The following is an 18,012-nucleotide window of genomic DNA, read 5'->3' as shown; positions in this document are numbered from 1 at the left end:
CTAGATTTCACTGAAGACAACTATTCATTTCAGTTAATCTGAATTTGTCCCTGTCCCTACAAGAAAAAGAACAGATAACAAAATCCCCCTCCCCCAATTGAACAAACATGTTCAATCTCCCAGTGTTGAATAGCCAGTATCAAATCCTATCTTTTTTTTTTTTTTTTCTACAATCAGGATTTTGTGGCTTATTAACTAGGAAAAAAAAAAGTGAAATCAGTTTTCTCATAACTGTTCAAATTCTGTCTCTATGTTCTCCAAATTATTTTTTGTCATGTAAATTTCTGCAGCATATATTTACATGCCAGTCCAATTTTATTAATTACCTCTCCAGTAATCCTTCACTGTTTACCCTAAACAAGTTTTAACCCAACTTAGAGAGCACGCAACTCTGATTTTAGAGGAATTTCAGGATTTTCAGAAGTTCCTCTTGTATACATTATTTTCTCTTGCTGGAATCTACAGTAAAATAGAAATGTTAATCTTGTTTTTCCACATGCAATTTAATTGTTGAAGATTTTAGATAATGCAAAGTTGTTCAACCCAGTACAGGCAGAATTTTACAACCAATTTAGAAAGATACTTGGAAGAACAAAAGTAAAATTTTTATTTCAAGTCTGTGGAAGAGAATTACCTACTGCACTAAGAAAATCATAAATTCTTCATATTCAGTAAAGAAAATTTCTGGGAGAATTTTGGCAATTTGTTGCAAGACTTTAGAGTAGTGGCTTAAATATTTATTTAAAAAATATTAGAAGAATATAATTTTCATTATACAAGTATAATGAAAGGAGATGAATCGAGAGCTAAGTCAGGAAACTTAGATAGGCACTGCGCATATTTTAGCCTTCTACTAATATGAAGATCTATGGTAATGATTCTAGGAATTTGTCCTGCTGAAATAGGACTGAGCTGAGGCAGACATTTGGGATCTGTTTGGCATCATTAATAGTAATTTGGTTAAGTAAAATATTATTTCTGCATCTTCTGGCTGTTTGCTTTGACACATCAAAGCTGAAATGAGTATCCAAATAGCAACTAGTGGACAGATGAACGAACAACTTGAATTTTGGGAGTAGGAGGAGAAGGGCTTGTGTTTGCCTTTGTCTTTGCATAACTGTTTATGGTTTAGCAGAGGGAGCATTTGATTTATTTTGCTTTCCTTCATGTGGGCAGTATATCTGGCCATGCAGAGTGTTGTTCTCTGGCAACATGCTGGTGAAGAATCTCCTATATGCCCAGAAACTTGCGGTTTTCCTGTGTCTCGGTTTGATCTAAAAGGTGAGAGGCATATTCTGAGGCAAATCTTTGGCTCTATTTGGCAGATTTCTAGTGTTCTTAGTTTTTGTCCTATTGTACTCTGCTGTCTGGCAACTCTGCACTGGGAGATGTTTTAGTTTCACAAGAGCACTGCGGTCTGTGAGTGGCATGGCATTAACAGTGGTCTACTGGTACCCAAGCATGGCTATACTTCAAGCTTACCCTGTCAGTCTTGTGTGTGAGGCATTTCTGTTATTAATACTCTGAGCTGCCTTGACAAGTTGATACTGTTAGATGCTGCCTCCTCCTGCTTGGCCCTGCTGGGGATGTTGTGGTTAAGGACCAAAAGGAATCGGAAGTTTCTAGTGAACAACATGCCTAGCCATGCAAACCTCTATCACAAAGGCTGGAAGCAAGGCAACTGTATACATTTTTCTCGTACTGTGGAGCTCAGAACAGGACACAGTAGTCCAGATATGGCCTCAACAGGGCAGCATAGAAGGGGAAGAATCACCTCTCTTGACCTTCTTTTTAATGCATCTCAGGTCATTCCTATTCTTGCCAAAGTAAATTGGAGCTAGAATTCCTGAAATTGCTTTAATAATTTCACTTGAGATGTACCCTCAGAATAATTTTTTGGCCTCCAAATGGAGCATGCATTGCTTCCACATTAACAATACAATTTACTTTGGAGCATAAAAGCAAGAACTCAGCAGTGAGTGCTCTTATATCTAAGGACTCTCAATCACTCTGCCTTTTCTTTCTGAGCATAGCTCTCTGTGAGATTCCTGAGCACAGGACTGCTTAGAGGAGATTGCAAGGAGTACATGGCACTTACCCTTTCATGGTCTTGGCAGATGTTTGTCATGGGTCCAGCATGGAGCCTGTGTGCTATGATATTGACGTTTCATTACTTCCTAAAAATCTCAGCTGTCCTGGCTTTTGCTGATGAATGGTGAATGGTTCTGGCATTCATCATTTAACAATAGTTAATGCTTTCCTGCTGGATATTTGAATGTCCATATTTAGTACAGTTTCTTTTCACATATCTTGAAATGGCTCTTGCAGCTGTCCCTGAAGTGGTTTGCCATCTGTGAGTTGCGGTATTTTTCATAATCCTCATCTCAGTAGGGGGTTTTTAACAGTGAAATGTATGGATTTCCTGTTAGAAAAAGTAGGATCTTTTTTTTTCTGTGGAAAGTATTTCAGAATGCACAAATGCTAGTGACAGATTTTTCAGTCTGACTGCTTGTCAGCCATTTTAGTGGTGGTATCCATTACCTTTCCTTAATCATATGGTGACAGTGACCAGTGTTAGAACTGTCTTAGCAAACTTCTCAGATATATTTCCCATTCATACCACAGAAATTACTTACAATTACATTAGTTTCAAACTAACCACCTCAGCCCTGAAGTTCAAATTAGATTTATGGCAGCCTTATATTTGCAGTCATCAGTTGTGGGCATATGGGGTAAACACTGACATGTAGTGTGGGTAAGAAAAAAAGCCCTTCACTTTGTCACTGTAATGAAACTAAAATATAGTTATATGATCGTAATCCATGATATTGTTTACTTCTGTTTTCTATAGTCAAAGAAGTAATATTTTAAACTGTTCAGTGTTGAGTCTGTTTAGTTATTATTATGTGTTTATGCATTCACAACTCCATTCACTTCTGGCTACCAACTTTTCAAAAGAGATAGGCAAGGAAGGAAAGGTGATGGTGTAGCCCTCTATGTTAAGAAAGAATGTGAATGTATGGAAATTAATGATGGTGTTGAGGGTGATGATGATGATGATAGGGTTGAGAGCTTATGAGTCAGAATAAAAGCGAAGGCCAATAAGACTAATATTATAGTGGGAGTCTGCTGTAGGCTACCCATTCAGAATGAAGAGGTGGACAAGACACTTTATAGACAGTTGGGAGAGGTCTCAAGGTCTCTCCCCTCTTGTTCTTGTGGCAGACTTCAACTTCTCAGACATCTGCTGGATTTATAATTCAGCAGATAAGGAACAGTCCCAGAGGTTCCTAGAGTGTGTGGAAGATAACTTCCTGACATAGCCGGTGAAGGAGCCAATGAGGGTAAGCAAAATTCTGAAGCTGCTGTTTGTTAATAGAGAAGGTCTTGTGGGGAATGTAAAGATTGCAGGATAGTCTGAAGTGTAGTGATCATTAGATTTCTCAATCCTTGTTGAACCATGGAGGGGGAGTCAGCAGAACTGCCATGTTGGACTTCCAGAGGACAGACTTTAACCACTTTAGGACCATGGTTGAGAGGGTCCCTTGGGAGGTAGTTTTGGAGAGAGTGAGAGCCCAGGAAGGCTTTAAGGAAGTTATTTTAGAGGTGCAGGAGCTGACCATCCCCAAGTCACGGAAGATGAGCCAACGGACAAGGAGTCTGGACTGGCTGAACAGTGACCTTTGGCTGGAACTCAAGAACAAAAGGAAAGTTTATGGTCTGGAAGAGTGGGCAAGCTACTTATAATGATTGCAGGTACATAGTGAAGCTGTGCAGGGAGAAAATTAGAAAAGCCAAAGCCCAGCTAGAACTGAACTTAGCCACGAAGGTAAAGGACAACAATAAATATTTTTATAAATACATCAACAGGAAGAGAAGGTCTAGGGAGAATCTCCATTTCTTATTGGATGCTGAGGGCCACTTGGTGACCAAGGATCAGGATAAGGCTGAGGTACTTAATGCCTTCTTTGCCTCAGTCTTTAATAGTAAGACTTGTTACTCCCTGGGAACATGGTTCCCTGTGCTGGTAGATAGGGATGGGGAACAAACAGGCCCTGCATAATCCACAGTGAGATGGTTTTTGCACCTGCTCTGAAAGTTGGATATTCACAAGTCCATGGGGCCAGATGGATTGCACTGTAGATTGCTGAGCTGTAAGAGGTCCAGGAGGCTCCTGGAATCCATTGATGATGATCTTCTGGTCTAGCTATTGGACAGACTGACGAGAGGTGAAGAGTTTCTGGACCTGCTACTCACCAATGCAGAGGAGATCATTAAAGGAGTTAAGGTTGGAGGCATCCTGGCCTGCAATGATCACGCCCTGGTCGAGTTTGTGATCTCGAGGGATGTGGGCCTGGTGAAGAGTGGCATCAGGACCCTGATCTTTGGAAGAGTGAACTTTAAGCTGTTCAATGGACTGTTGGCTAATATCCCCTGGGAAGCATTCTTTAAAAACAAAGATGTTGAGCAGAGCTGACTACTCTTCAACAGTGCCTTCCTGAGAGCACAAGAACTCTCTGTCCCTCTGAATAAGAAAGCAGGCAGAGGAGGTAGGAAACCGGCATGGCTCGGCAAGGACCTGCTGGGCATGCGAGGGCAAAGAAAGGTGTGTACAAGCTCTGGAAACAAGGGTGTGTCACCTGGAAAGAATAGAGGGGTGCCTTCTGGACTTGCAGATGTGGAATCAGGAAAGCCAATGCACAGGCAGAACTGAGCTTGGCGAAGGATATGAAAAACAATAGGAAGACGTTCTACAGGTACATTGGCCAGAAGAGACAGGCCAAAGTGAGTGTACCTCCTTTGTTAAATGTATGAATGAATGAATTCTTTGCTTCGGTCTTCACTGGCAGCCAGAATTCCAGTATTTCTCATGTCCCTGAGCCATGCATCCCTAAACCTCTAGGTGGGGACCAGGGCAGAAATCCCCCCCAATGTAAGGGCAGAGCAAGTCTGAGACCGCCTCATGAGACTGAATGTGTACAAGTCTCTGGGGTTGTATGGCGTGCATCCCAAGGTACTGAAGGAGCTGGCTGAGGTGGTTGCTGAGCCACTCTCCATCATATTTGAAAAATCGTGGCTGTCAGGTGAGGTCCTGGATGACTGAAGGAAGGGTCACATCACTCCCATTTACAAGAAAGGGAGAAAGAAGGACCCGGGGAACTACAGGCCAGTGAGTCTCACCTCTGTGCCTGGGAAGATCATGGAACAGATCCTCCTGGATGATATGCTTGAACACATGAGGATAGGGCGTGTGATCTGAGACAGCCAGCATGGCTTCACCAGAGGAAGGTCATGCTTGACCAATCTGGTGGCCTTCTATGATGGAGTGACAGCTTTGGTGGACAAGGGAAGGGCAACCGATGTCATTTACCTGGACTTGAGCAAGGCCTTTGACATGGTCCCCCACCACATCCTTATCTCCAAATTGGAGGGATGTGGATTTGGTTGGTGGACCATTTGATGGATAAAAAATTGAAAGGCCTCAGACAGAAGGTGGTCATCAGTGGTTCTTTGTCCGAGTGGAGGCCAGTAACAAGCAGCATCCCTCAAGGGTCTGTCTTGGGACTGGTGCTCTTCAACATTTTTATCAGTGACATCGATGACGGAATCGAGTACACCCTCAGCAAGTTTGCTAATGACACCATGTAAGGCTGTCGATGTGGTCTATCTGGACTTCAGTAAAGCCTTTGACACTGTCCCCAGCAGCATTCTCGTGGAGAAGCTGGCTACCCAAGGTTTGGATGGGCATACGCTCTGCCTGGGTGAAACACTGGCTGGATGGCTGGACCCAAAGAGTTGTGGCCAACGAAATTAAATCCAGTTGGCTGCTGGTAATGAGAGGTGTCCCCGAGGGCTCGGTACTGGGGCCGCTACAGTTTAACATCTTTATTAATGATCTTGATAAGGGGATTGAGTGCACCCTCAGTAAATTTGCAGATGACACCAAATAGGGAAGGAGTGTTGATCTGCTAGAGAGGAGAAAGGCACTACAGAGGGACCTGGATAGTCTGGATCAATAGGCCAAGGTTAACTGTATGAGTTTCAATAGGGCCAAGTGTCGGGTCCTGCATTTTGGTCACAACAACCCCAGGAAACCCTACAGGCTTGGGGAGGAGTGGCTGGAATGAAGGGCCCTTTGTGTACAGATGGACAGCCAGCTGAACATGAGCCAGCAGTGTGCTCAGGTGGCCAGTGGCCTCCTGGCTTGTATCAGGAATGAAGTGGTGAGCAGGACTAGGGAAGAAATCCTGCCCCTGTACTTGGCACTGGTGAGGCCTCACCTTGACTACTGTGTTTAGTTTTGGTCACCTCAGTACAGAAAGGACATTGAGGTGCTAGAGCAGGTCCAAAGAAGGGCAACAAGGCTTGTGAAGGGCTTGGAGAATATGCCCTACGAGGAGAGACTGAAGGAACTGGGACTGTTCAGTCTGGGGAAAAGGAGGCTGAAGGGAGACCTTATTGCTCTCTTCCAGTATCAACAGGTGCTTACAGTGAGAGTGGGGTTGGTCTCTTCTCACTGATGACAGAACAAGAGGAAATGGCCTCAAGTTGTGCCAAAATAAATTTAGGTTGGATATCAGGAAATACTTCTTTACAGAAAGGGTTGCTAAGCACTGGAATAGGCTTCCAGGGAGGTGGTTGAGTCACCATCTCTGGATGTGTTTAAAAACCTTTTGGATGTGGTGCTCAGGGACATGATTTAGCAGAGGGTTGTTAGGGTTGTATGGTTAGGTCTTGGTTGGACTCAGTTGGACTTGGATTTTTAAGGTCTTTTCTAGCCTCAACAATTCTATGATTCTATAGAACTAATATACCACAAAAGGTAAAATACTTTCATCATTTAATCTGATTTGAAACAAGATAAAGTCTAAAACACTCTGGCTACTCACCACTAAAGAACAGTAATTCTGAGTCATAGATTTTCTCTGTTTGAACTAGAGAGCTGAACTCGCATCTTCAGGAGGTTGAGGAAGACATGCACCCCTGTCCTTTTCATTGGCTTCTTCTGAAAGTACCAGCTCTTGCAAAAATCATTATCTTCAAACAGGCTTTGAGTAACACTGAGATAATGAGACTAGTTCTTCCCCAAACCATGAAGTACTCATTATTAATACTGTCCCTGTGCGCTACAAAGAACCAATGTCCCATTGTATGGGAACTGCTGAGTCACGGCCTGAACCTCTGATTGATCACCTGAGGTGAGCAATGAGTCAGACATGGGAGCACAGGTGAAGGCAATTCACCTGTGCTGCTGGAAGGGGTGAAGCCTGGCTCCACCTCTCCTAGACCTATTTAGGAGCCAACTACTGGGGGGGGAATAATCTCTTCTGGAGATCTGCTCTGCTAGTGTTTTGTAAGCAAGCCCAGGATATGGGTAAGTGTCCTATCTATTCTCTTTTTGTTATTATAACCTGCTTTATCTAACTCTCTAGTTTATTTCACAATTATAGTATCTTAATATTCATTGATTATACAACCCATAAAAACATGACTTCTAAGTTGGTCTAAACTTGAGAGAAAATAGTTTCTCTGGCTTAAGAGTACCTGTTATTTTAAGGATTATGTCGCTGCCTTCTCAGTGCTCTGTTTTTTCAGCCTGCAAGTATGAAAAGCTCTGCAGCTTAATTCTAAGAGTGGAAATTTGTGACACAAGGTTTTGCTCAGCAAAGGAAAAAATAATTAGCTGGCAGTTTTGTGATTGCCTGAAGTTGAATTTAATGAACTGCAGCAAAAGCTCTCTGCAACATTAGAACAGCAGCTGGAGCTAAGCTTTACATATCTGTCTTAAATGGCCTCCACTTACTAGTTGATGAGCAAAACATTAGTAGCGGTCTTTTGTTCGATTTTACTGAAACATAAAAGGAAGCTCTGCCAGCAAAAACAAGAAGTTACTGGTTGGTCTCCAGCTTGCTCTCCCCTCAATAATAGTGCCAAAGAAGCTCGGGCAAAAGTCTAATTCCTTAAAATTGTAAATGGGCCTTTTCAGAAAGGGAAAATATTACCTACATTACAAATAACTGTGCATCACCCCTGTTAATGCTTTCTCAAAATGAAGTGGTCATTTTCTGTACAAACTTCTGTCTGCTGCCTTACCTTAACGAAATGGCAATGCAATTTGTTTCTCCAGGATATTTCATGGCCTCATTAAAAAGCTGTATTTATATTTAACGGCTTGATATAGCATATAAAGATTTCTGCTATTACTTAAGGTTTTATGTAGCTATAGTAATACTACAGAGATAAGAATTGTGATTGATGAAAACATTTTATTTCCATTGTTTACAGCTTTTAAGTCTTACATTAGTAGCTATTTACCATGCAAAAGATCTACATTAATGATTTACTAAGTGTATAAAAAACATCTTCAGTAAGACTGGTAATTTCTCCAGCAGATTTTCTGTGCTTTAACTGTACACTAAATTGCTATCAAAAAGGGAAAAAATGTTGTTTTTTTTTTTTTGTTTAAAAAAAAAAAAAAAACCTCTAACTCACTGTGTGGTCACTTAAATCTTTCCATTCTCACTGCTTTTCAAAGGAAGCAACTTCAATTCACCACACAGTCCCTAGGGTCAGCAAAGGGAATTTGCTCAGTCTAAATTCAGTTGCTTAGTGAAAGCTTTGCACAGACCATTGCGTTTCTTCATATTTCTTTGGCCCTTCTAAAAAATAAAAGATGACGACAACAACAACAAAAAACAACAATTTTCTCCTGTTGTCTTGCTGCCAATGCAATGCAGCCTAGCTTGCAAGCTAGGCCCTCAGACATGTGTCCATACCCACGTTTCTAACTCTCAGGTCCTGGACCAGTCTTTTGACCCAGATGAACCACTCATTAAGAAAAGCATTAGCAGAGGAGCATAAGTTGAATCAGCAGGAACAGAATCATATGTTTCAAGTTAATTGTTTTTAATTGTCTTTCTTTTTGTAATAGAGCTACAGTTTTACATAGATAGAAGTAAAAAGTTTTATGACTCTACCATGATAATGTAGTAGAGAGAAAGACAGGCCTGGTAGAATAGCACAGCCTCTGAGTAGTGAGGACAGGATGCAGATGCAATGGTTTATGAGTGGGGGATGCTGAAATGAAGGGGCACAGGGTTGGCATTGGAAGCCTCACGACTGTAAGAAACTCACTTATGAGTAGTTAAAGAAATGGAGACCTGGAGCTGAACAGAATTGGTTTTAAGGGTGAAACGGAGAACGAATAAGTAATAATTTGTGTAAAAGACACTATATAAAAAATTAAGGTGTAATAAGCAAAGGCACGAAAGTATGTTGGCAGGCATAAAATTGACCCTGAGGTAAGCCTACAGTGAAATAAAGAAGCTATCAACATGAACATCATATCCTTCATAACAAATGGCTCCAGATGCTGATCGTTACCACTAATATAAACTCCCCATTACCACCCCCCCCTTCTCCCTTCCACTCCTATTGACACCAGTGTGAAACCACCAAGCTCAACAATGAAGAAATGGGCATAACATTAGAGAAGGGAGCAGAAGTCACTGTATAACATTCTTAAATGTTTAAATCTGGAGTGCTAAGAGTCAAGATGCTTCAAATTCAGTTGTACTAACAATAAGATTTTGGCTTTACTTAGTTAAAAGGTGTGAATCTTCTTTTCCCACAAGGAAGTTTTGAGTGTAACTCAGCTGCAGCAGCAAATAGATTTCTCAGGCAGAAGGATGAGAGAAAAGAATATGTAAAGTCTTCAAACATTTTTAAGTTAATATACATCAATATGCTTTCTTGGCATATCAAATTTAAATAAGAAACAGAAAAGAATGAGAAACAGAGAAGAATCTGGCTTCAAGTCATTAAAGAAAAGTGTAAAAGGAAAGCAAGGTTACCTGAGGGACACATCTTCCTATTTTTAATGGAAAAATTCAAGATGGTTTAATTTGGAATAGAAGCAAAAATTTAGAAATGACTAAATCTGGGCTATGTGTAAGAAACATGATGACAGAAAAAAATAGAATAAAAAGTTGATAAGGTTGAAATGTGATGTTGGAAATACTTAGAGAATGTGCACTGCCGTTAGCAAGGCTTTTATCTGTTTTGAGATAGCAGATGATGTGTGTTTCCCTCCAATTTATTGGAGGGAGAGGAAGTTCTTTGATATATGTATACCTGGTGTGAGGTTAAGAAACAACAGTTCAAATATTGGTCCAACCAGTTTATTACAAAACTTGATCAGAGAGATGGGGAGGGGGAGGACAGACACTATTACAAATTAGGGTAATGGGGAAGGGAAAAAGGATGATAGGAGTGAAGCAAGGAGCCTTTATAGGAAGCAAGAGGGAGGTCACCACCATGGATCCAGCATGGTTCCTAGTTCAGTCATTGATCTTGAGTAGTGGTGGGTCATCGGGCATTGTTGTTCCATTGATGACAACAGTGACCATGGTGACAACGGTGATGATTTTCAATGGCAGTACAAACTTATAAGTCCAAAGTGGTTGAGTCAGTTCTTCTTGGAGTGACAGTTTCTGGCTTTTGGATCTCAGTAAGAACTCCTTTTGTTCCCATCTCCCTGGTCTTGCCAGCATATAAGAGGGAGTATGGAAGTGCCAACTTGTATCTTGCCTTCACAGGATACAGTGGTATCGTCCCTGATCTCCCATAGCAATCAGGAGTTATTTGGTCACAGGATAGATCTTCCACCAGTAAACAGTTCTTAACGCTCCCTTGTGAAGACAAACAGCTCCAAAGAAATACTTTCAAATGTGAAACTGTTCAGACAGTGAAGCTGATTGCCACATGGCAACACCCACCTCTCATCTCCTAGATAAGTGAGTCTTATCACAATAAATGCCTCAGGAAGCAAGCTTGGAGCCAGAAAACAAAGTCAGTTCTCACAATGTGTCACAACTGAACTCATACACTAATAATACAGAAAAATAATCAATTAAGGATGCAGAATTTGCTAATGCTATTTAAAAAAAAAAAAAAAAAAAAACCTCACACAAAAGAAACAAAAAGAAACACCTAAGCAGATTTGGGAAAGAAACCTATGGGCTAGTTATGAACAGCTGGCACAAAAAGTGCCTTGGAGTGAACAAAGGAGTCGCTGAGAGTCACTGTAATACTGCAAGATAGCAGTGGGGACAAAAACAAGAAAAAATGTCATAAAGCAGTGAGCCACAGCATGATCTGATATGATAAAAGCCATAAAGCACGTGCTGTGAAACTTTCCTAAGAGCAAAGTAGAATTATTTCAAAATAACTTACAATTGCAATGGTAAATAGTCAAACAGAGCCTTGAAGTACAGAACCAAAGAACTGGTGAAGATAAGGACATAAGCAAGGAATGACTTAGTAGTGATATAGAACCTCTTCTTACTGAATAGCTAGAAAGTGAGAAATTTGAAACAGCTGTTTGAAGAACAACTAAAAATGCTAGTTTTTATGACATCCAAAAGGATTGCTCATGCATTCAGTCAAGCCACGTGTTCTGTGCAGGACTTCCTGGGCGAGCAGCTGTATGTCAGCCTCTGTCTCTAGCAGATACAAGTGACTTTTTTTCTTCCATGGAGACCAACTTGCTTTTGGAATTGTCATCTCCTAGCATCCACTGCTTTCTAATGGTTCCAGCGTCCATGAGTATGAACCAAGATATGCTACAGAGGACACCTTTGCTGTATGTTTATAAAAGATGAGAAGCAGCAGCTTCTGCCTTTGCCTTTCTCATAGTGTGGTTTTTTTCCTTGGGTAGCTTAGCATGCAGATGAAATGTGCCTGCCCACCAGCAATGTGCTGGAAAGAATCTTCTGCACTGAAGACAGCTGAACAGCAGCTGATCCTTTTGAAAGAAGGATCTGAAGGAATGAGAAATAAGAACAGAACTAAATTCCAGCACATTCAAATATTCAGTCTATGTTGAGAATGAGGCAAGCAAAAACATGCAACAGAAAAGCATGAAAACAAAAAAAGACTTTGATATATGGGTGAGACATACAGCCTTTAAAAAACACCAGAACAAGAAAGCTTCTGTATAAATATTTTTTATTTCTAAGACTAAAGCAGGTTCTTTCCAGGAAAGTAGTGTAAGTGTCATCTTGGTGAATCATTCACAATAAAATGCCTGTAGCAGAGGAACATGGCCTGAGACAGGCAGTGCTGCTAGCTAGGAAAAGCACTGAAGCCTCCATTGTTAAGCAGTGCTACACTGTTGAGAAAGATGTGCAAAATTTACCATTACAAAAGCATTTTTCAGTTACTTCTATCCTTCTTTTTTTCCATTTATCCCTTGGAAACTTCTTGAAACTTTGGAAGATGAATTCCTGCAGGATTTCTTTGGCATGGCATATAAAGAAAGCAACAGAAGGTTAAGAGAATTATGGATAAGAGGGAAGATAAATCTGGGGGGGTGAGGATAAAAATTGAGAAGCAGAAACAGAGAAGAGAGTTGTAATAATCAATTATCAATATCATTTACTGCATAACTCTAGACAGTTTTATATCTAAGCAATTGCCAGATTCTCAAATGACTAAATAGGTCAATTTCTATCACATGTCTTTCTTCTAATGAAAGTGTCATTCTTCAGTATGTAAGACAGACCTAAAACATAGTGAAAGTAGAAGCTGATGATGTTATTACATCAGCTGTAGATTTTTAAGTGTTGAAATGAAAAAGGATTGAAAAATAACTACTTTCCACCACTGAGATTCCTTTGTACAACATTTGCTTCCTGTGAGATAAATGCTATCCAAGTTGGCATCACCACATCAGTATATCAAATTAAACTGACTTTTTAAATGAGCTTCTAATTTGTTGGCTGAAAGAAGAAAGGAAAATGGCATGATCTGCCACATAATATTTCCCTTGTTGCCAGTCTACATCCAAGCAATTTTACCTCATGGCATATACTGCCATGTTACGATGACTTAATAGTAGCTTATCTGAATTAGCTCAATTTTCCTGGCATTGTTTAGACTATAATTAGAGTGGGCTATTTCACGCATTGTACACTGGTTTTATAACAAACATATGTGAGACTTCTGGGATGGAAAATCTGATGCATTAGTAAGTAAGCTAACAAATTCAGCCAACATGTTGTTAGTTTTCCAGTCTTGGCCTTTACCTTCATCTAAGAGGACAACGTAAATTTTCCTGGAGACTTCAGAAGAAGAATGTGTAGCCACAGCAGAATGACATGCTATAATGCAAAGGCCTGGGCTGGAGCAAGTGAGGATCCCAAATGCAGCAGCCATAGACACAAATCAAAGGAAAAAATCTGCTTACCCTTAGAAGATCTCAGGTAAACAGGTATCTCCAGTGAGATACCATTGCTTCCACTGCCAACTCTTTAAATTTTGGTCGATGCTCAGCTGAACATGAGCTGACAGGGTGCCAACGTAGCCAAGAAAGCCAATGCTATTCTGGTCTACATTAGAAATAATGTGACCAGCAGGAGCAGGGAGGTAATCATCCCCCTATACACAGCTCTGGTGAGGCCACAACTCGAGTATTGTGTTCAGTTTTGGGTCCCACACTACAAGAAAGACATTGAGGCCCTGGAATGTGCCCAGAAAAGGGGCAATAAAACTGATGAGGTGTTCTGGAGCACGAGTCTTAGGAGGAGCAGCTGAAGGAGCTGAGATTGTTTAATCTGCAGAAGAGGAGGCTCAGGGGAGAGCTCATCGCACTCTACAATTTCCTGAAGTGAGGTTGTGACGAGGAGGGGTTTGGCTGCTTCTCCCAGGCAACAAACAGGACCCAAGGAAATGGCCACAAGTTGTGCCAGGGGGGATTTAGATTAGACGTAAGGAAAAACTTTTTCTCTCTCAGAGTGGTCAGGCACTGGAATGGCCTGTTCAGGGAGGTAGTGGAGTCACTGTCCCTGGTGGTGTTCAAGGAGTGTCTGGATGAAGTGCTACGAGATATGGTTTAGTATCTTAGTGGTAGTAATGGTGATAGCAGGATGATTGGACTAGATGACCTTGTAGGTCCTTTCCAACCTTGTGATTCTATGATTCTATGAAATGAGGTCTGGGAGGGGATGGGTCCTGGCTCCATCCATTCTGGTCACTCATGTGCATACAGTGCATCTGAGCTCCCCTGAGGTGGCCCTGTCTTCCCACCAGGTGCCAAATCATTGTTTTCTTGCCATGACTTAGCTCTTCTGCTACAGACACCATGGCAAGAAAACAATCGTATGTCATGATCTTTCAATAGCAACTACTCAGAAGCCTATTTCCGTTTCTCCAGTTATTTACTTTAATGCTGCAAGGTAAGATGCTAAATTTCTAGTTTGGTTTCACCCTCAGCCCACCTGTAATAAAGTCCTCTTTAACACTCCAAATTCTCATGTGTTTTTCTCTCAGGAAAAGTAAACAGTAAATTGAGGCAAAATGAAGTTGCAGAATAGATCCACACAACTTGGTTTCTCAGACCAATTTCTCTATGGTCTGGTGAGCAGAGGACAATGACATTGTGGTTGGGCACCAAAATCCAAGCCCAGGTGTACAATGAAAAGAAGTACATCAGAGCAAGCTTACAGAGCGTAAAGCTACAGCCAAAACACAGGAACAATTTATAAGTTATCATACAGTCAGGAAAAAAGTAAAAACATTCTTGAAAGCTCAAAGGATGAAATAGATGTCAGCCTCAGTGAATTAAGGATGAACAAAACTCACAATTTAGCCTGACTCCCTCTAAGCTAGAAAATAAGACACGTAACCACAGGAACTTTACAAACCCTTCTAGCATAAAACTCAGTAACTGTTGCAGATTATTTCTTATTCATTAAAAAAAAAAAAAAAGTAATGAATGAGAATGCCTGCTTACATGGCAAAACATCAGAATTTGCTAAAGCAACACAAGGCTAGGAAGACACTAAGTGACTCAGGAAACAAGATGACAGATGACATGAGAAGAGAAACAACTGACAACCAAATTTTTTACTATCTCTTTTTCATCTTACAGCATGCACTAGAAATTGCAGTTTCAATGAGCATTGTGCTCTGAAGATGCAACAGCTTTATGAGATCCTGAAGCAACAGTGTGAAAAGCCAATTGGGCTGAAAGCCTGACCGAAAAAACTCTCAAGACTGTATGTTTTTCTTGTCCAACACTAATGATTGCCAGAAAAGAAACAGTGCGAAGTAGCAAGAGCAAGAACAGACTGGTGCAAAATCTACAGCTATCTCCCCCCAGAGGCAATGGCAGAGACTTTCAGATTCATCATCGGTGATTGCAATACGGAATCTGCAGAGAGTACTGTGGTATCTTGATAACTGCTTAATTTAGACAGGAATTTTACGAAGCATTTATTCCAATTACAAGGGAAGAAATAGTCATTAAAAAAAATCAAGGCCATAGAGGATCTTCTTTGCCTGATTTTATAATAAAATTGTAATTTTAAAAATAATTTTTCTAAAGAATGCACCACTCTTGACTATAAAAATCATATAATGTAAATATCCTTGCTCTCTTGTTCATTCTTGTGAACAAGGTACCCTGTCCCATGTACAACAGGGATTCACACTCCACCTTGTAAGAGCAGGCAGAGGTCGTGCACTGACTGTCAAGGACCTTGAGGCAGCCAGGATTTCCCCACAGAACACCTAGATGTGCATGGAGGCACAGCACAGCCTTTATAGGGCAGTGTCTGGGCCCTGAGGGCGTTTTTTAATGGAGATAATGGAGAAAAAAGCAGCACTCTGAATACAAAATGTGCCATGTTCTCAGTCCTAGAGAAGATACCCTAGTCATGGTTTGTCAGCAGCTCAAAAAGACCCACAAGTCCCCAGAGAGTGCACTAGTGACTCAGGCACTCTCAGAAATGCAGGTGCTTTTCCAGATGTCATTGTAGTACTTACAAGTCTGCAAAATATTCCATAGCGAGAATTGTGAATGTTCTCCTAGATTTCATATGTACATTCCATAGGACTGATTAACCTTTTGACAGTTGCATATTTAGACTTCGATGTGCTTTTTCAAATATATAATGTATGGAATTTCTCAATATCCTTTTATGCAGTTCAGTAAATCCCACTACCCAGGCCTTTTTTACTGCTGTGAAGGCAATAAGCCCAGTTATTAAAATCCTGTTGTGTGGACTATCTATGTTCTTGCCCTATAAAAAAGAACAAAGACTCAACAGTTTCAAACATTTTTCCTTTCTCCATTAGAGCCCCCTGTAGTTTGAGGTAAAAGCAATTTAATAAAGCTTCCTTCTGATGTTTTCAGCTCAATAAAAAAAAAAAAAAAAAAGAAAAGAAAAAAAAAAGAAAGAAAAAAAAGAAGAAGAAAGGAGAAACTTCAGAAAAGTTTACCAGAACACTAGAACAAATTAAGGGTACATTTTATCTGTCACTTTTCTGATGTATATTAGCCATTTTTACGTTTCATCAGGCCAATTATCCTAAAGGGGAAATATCACTGAACAAACTGAACCAGAATGACTTCATCATTTAACAAGAACAGCATCTTCTCAAAAATTACCATCCGACTTTCATTTATTTGAATCAAAGTAGGACATCAAAGACATTAAATTAAGAACAAAGGACCGTAATTAATGAAGTAATGGTCCAAGAAAACTGATCAATCAAGCAGAGGTGCAAATGAAAGCAATGAGACGCTAGCAGAGCTTTTAGTATAAACATCAGGCTTTATGCATCTAACATGAATTGTAGAAAACTTTATAGAGTTTTCCAAGTGCTAATTATAGCAATTATTTTGTTGCTGAAAATTTTACATATCATTTAGAACTGATCTGATCTATATTTTAGGGTACTGGAACTATCATTGTGTTCTAATGTCTTGGTACAAGGCCATGGAGGAAGAAGAAAATGTTTCATCAATTCATATCACTTCATCAAGTGTTTCAATATTTCTACATATGTAAATTGGTTTTAGTCTGTGTATGTCCAACATCTTTTTCTACGGGACTAGCTTTGGAGACTATACTAATAATACAATTAATAAATAGCTATATGAGCAAATGCAAAGAATACCACCAGGTGTCAGAGCTAGTGAGTTGGTCTCAGGGACCCAAGACACATTCCCAAGCACAAAACATTGGAAAAGTGTTGAGATATAGAGTCACAGAATCATAGAATCATAGAATGGCCTGGGTTGAGAAGAACAATAATGATGGTTTCAACCCCCCTGCTGTGTGCAGGGTTGCCAGTAACTAGACCAGGCTGCCCAGAGCCATATCCAGCCTGGCCTTGAATGCCTCCAGGGATGGGGCATCCACAACCTCCTTAATAATAACACATTTTCAAAGGTGCTTGTTTTCCCTTTGAACACTTAATAGTAATAATAGCCACATTTTCATACTTACAATAAAAGGAAGCAGTGTTTAGGCATGGCATCCAGTGGCAGTCTTGACTCTGCCTAGCTTTTTTATAGGCCTGAAAAATAGTCATGTCCACAGGACAAGCTGCTGGTCATTTGCTGAAACGGGAGGAAGATTATTTTTCATTTTTAAACTTCATGTTACCAGTGAGGAGCTCTGCCTGCATTTACAGGCACCTTTCTCTTATCTCACAAATCAAATAATCCCTCAGAAATAAAACCACAATCACTTCCAAGCAAAATAACATCTCTTTTTACTGCCAGTATTAAGCGCTGTACAATTCAGAGTGAAAAGCCACAGTGATTAAACTGGGATTATTTGGAAGCTATGTACAGGATTAAAGTTAAGACCAAGGAGTGACCTCCCTTGGAGCAAGGTGAGGTGGGAACCTCACTGTTGTGCCTGGGCAGAAAACAGCAGCCTTTTGCTGGAGGTTAGATCTAGGAAGGTTCACAGTGGGTCCACAAAAGAGAAAGATATGAGACAATACCTTTGACATCCTCTTTAAAAACATATGCTCCTACCGTATATGAACTCTACAGATACTAACTTTATTTCCAGAGTTTTGTTACCCTTTCTTTATGCCAGCATAACCTGCAAAGAACATCAGCTATTTCTGGTTCTTTCCTCAGTAACGGGTTTGAGCCCTCCCACTGTGGATGTGTGAATAATGAACAGAACACACATTCGGATGGAAACT

General features: G+C 40.5%; 1 long non-coding RNA gene across 1 annotated transcript; it reads left to right on the top strand.

Moving 5' to 3' along the window:
• The first annotated feature begins 7,267 nt into the window (after positions 1-7,267).
• LOC125695971 (uncharacterized) lies at positions 7,268-15,360 on the top strand. Its single transcript, XR_007378130.1, has 2 exons — positions 7,268-7,375; positions 14,933-15,360. It is a non-coding gene; the product is annotated as an uncharacterized LOC125695971 (long non-coding RNA).
• The last annotated feature ends 2,652 nt before the right edge of the window (positions 15,361-18,012 follow it).

The sequence above is a fragment of the Lagopus muta genome, chromosome 7 (genome assembly GCF_023343835.1).
Source record: "Lagopus muta isolate bLagMut1 chromosome 7, bLagMut1 primary, whole genome shotgun sequence".
Classification (NCBI taxonomy): domain Eukaryota; kingdom Metazoa; phylum Chordata; class Aves; order Galliformes; family Phasianidae; genus Lagopus; species Lagopus muta.
The sequence above is the reverse complement of the archived record's forward strand: the minus strand, read 5'-3'. Positions and strand labels throughout refer to the sequence as shown.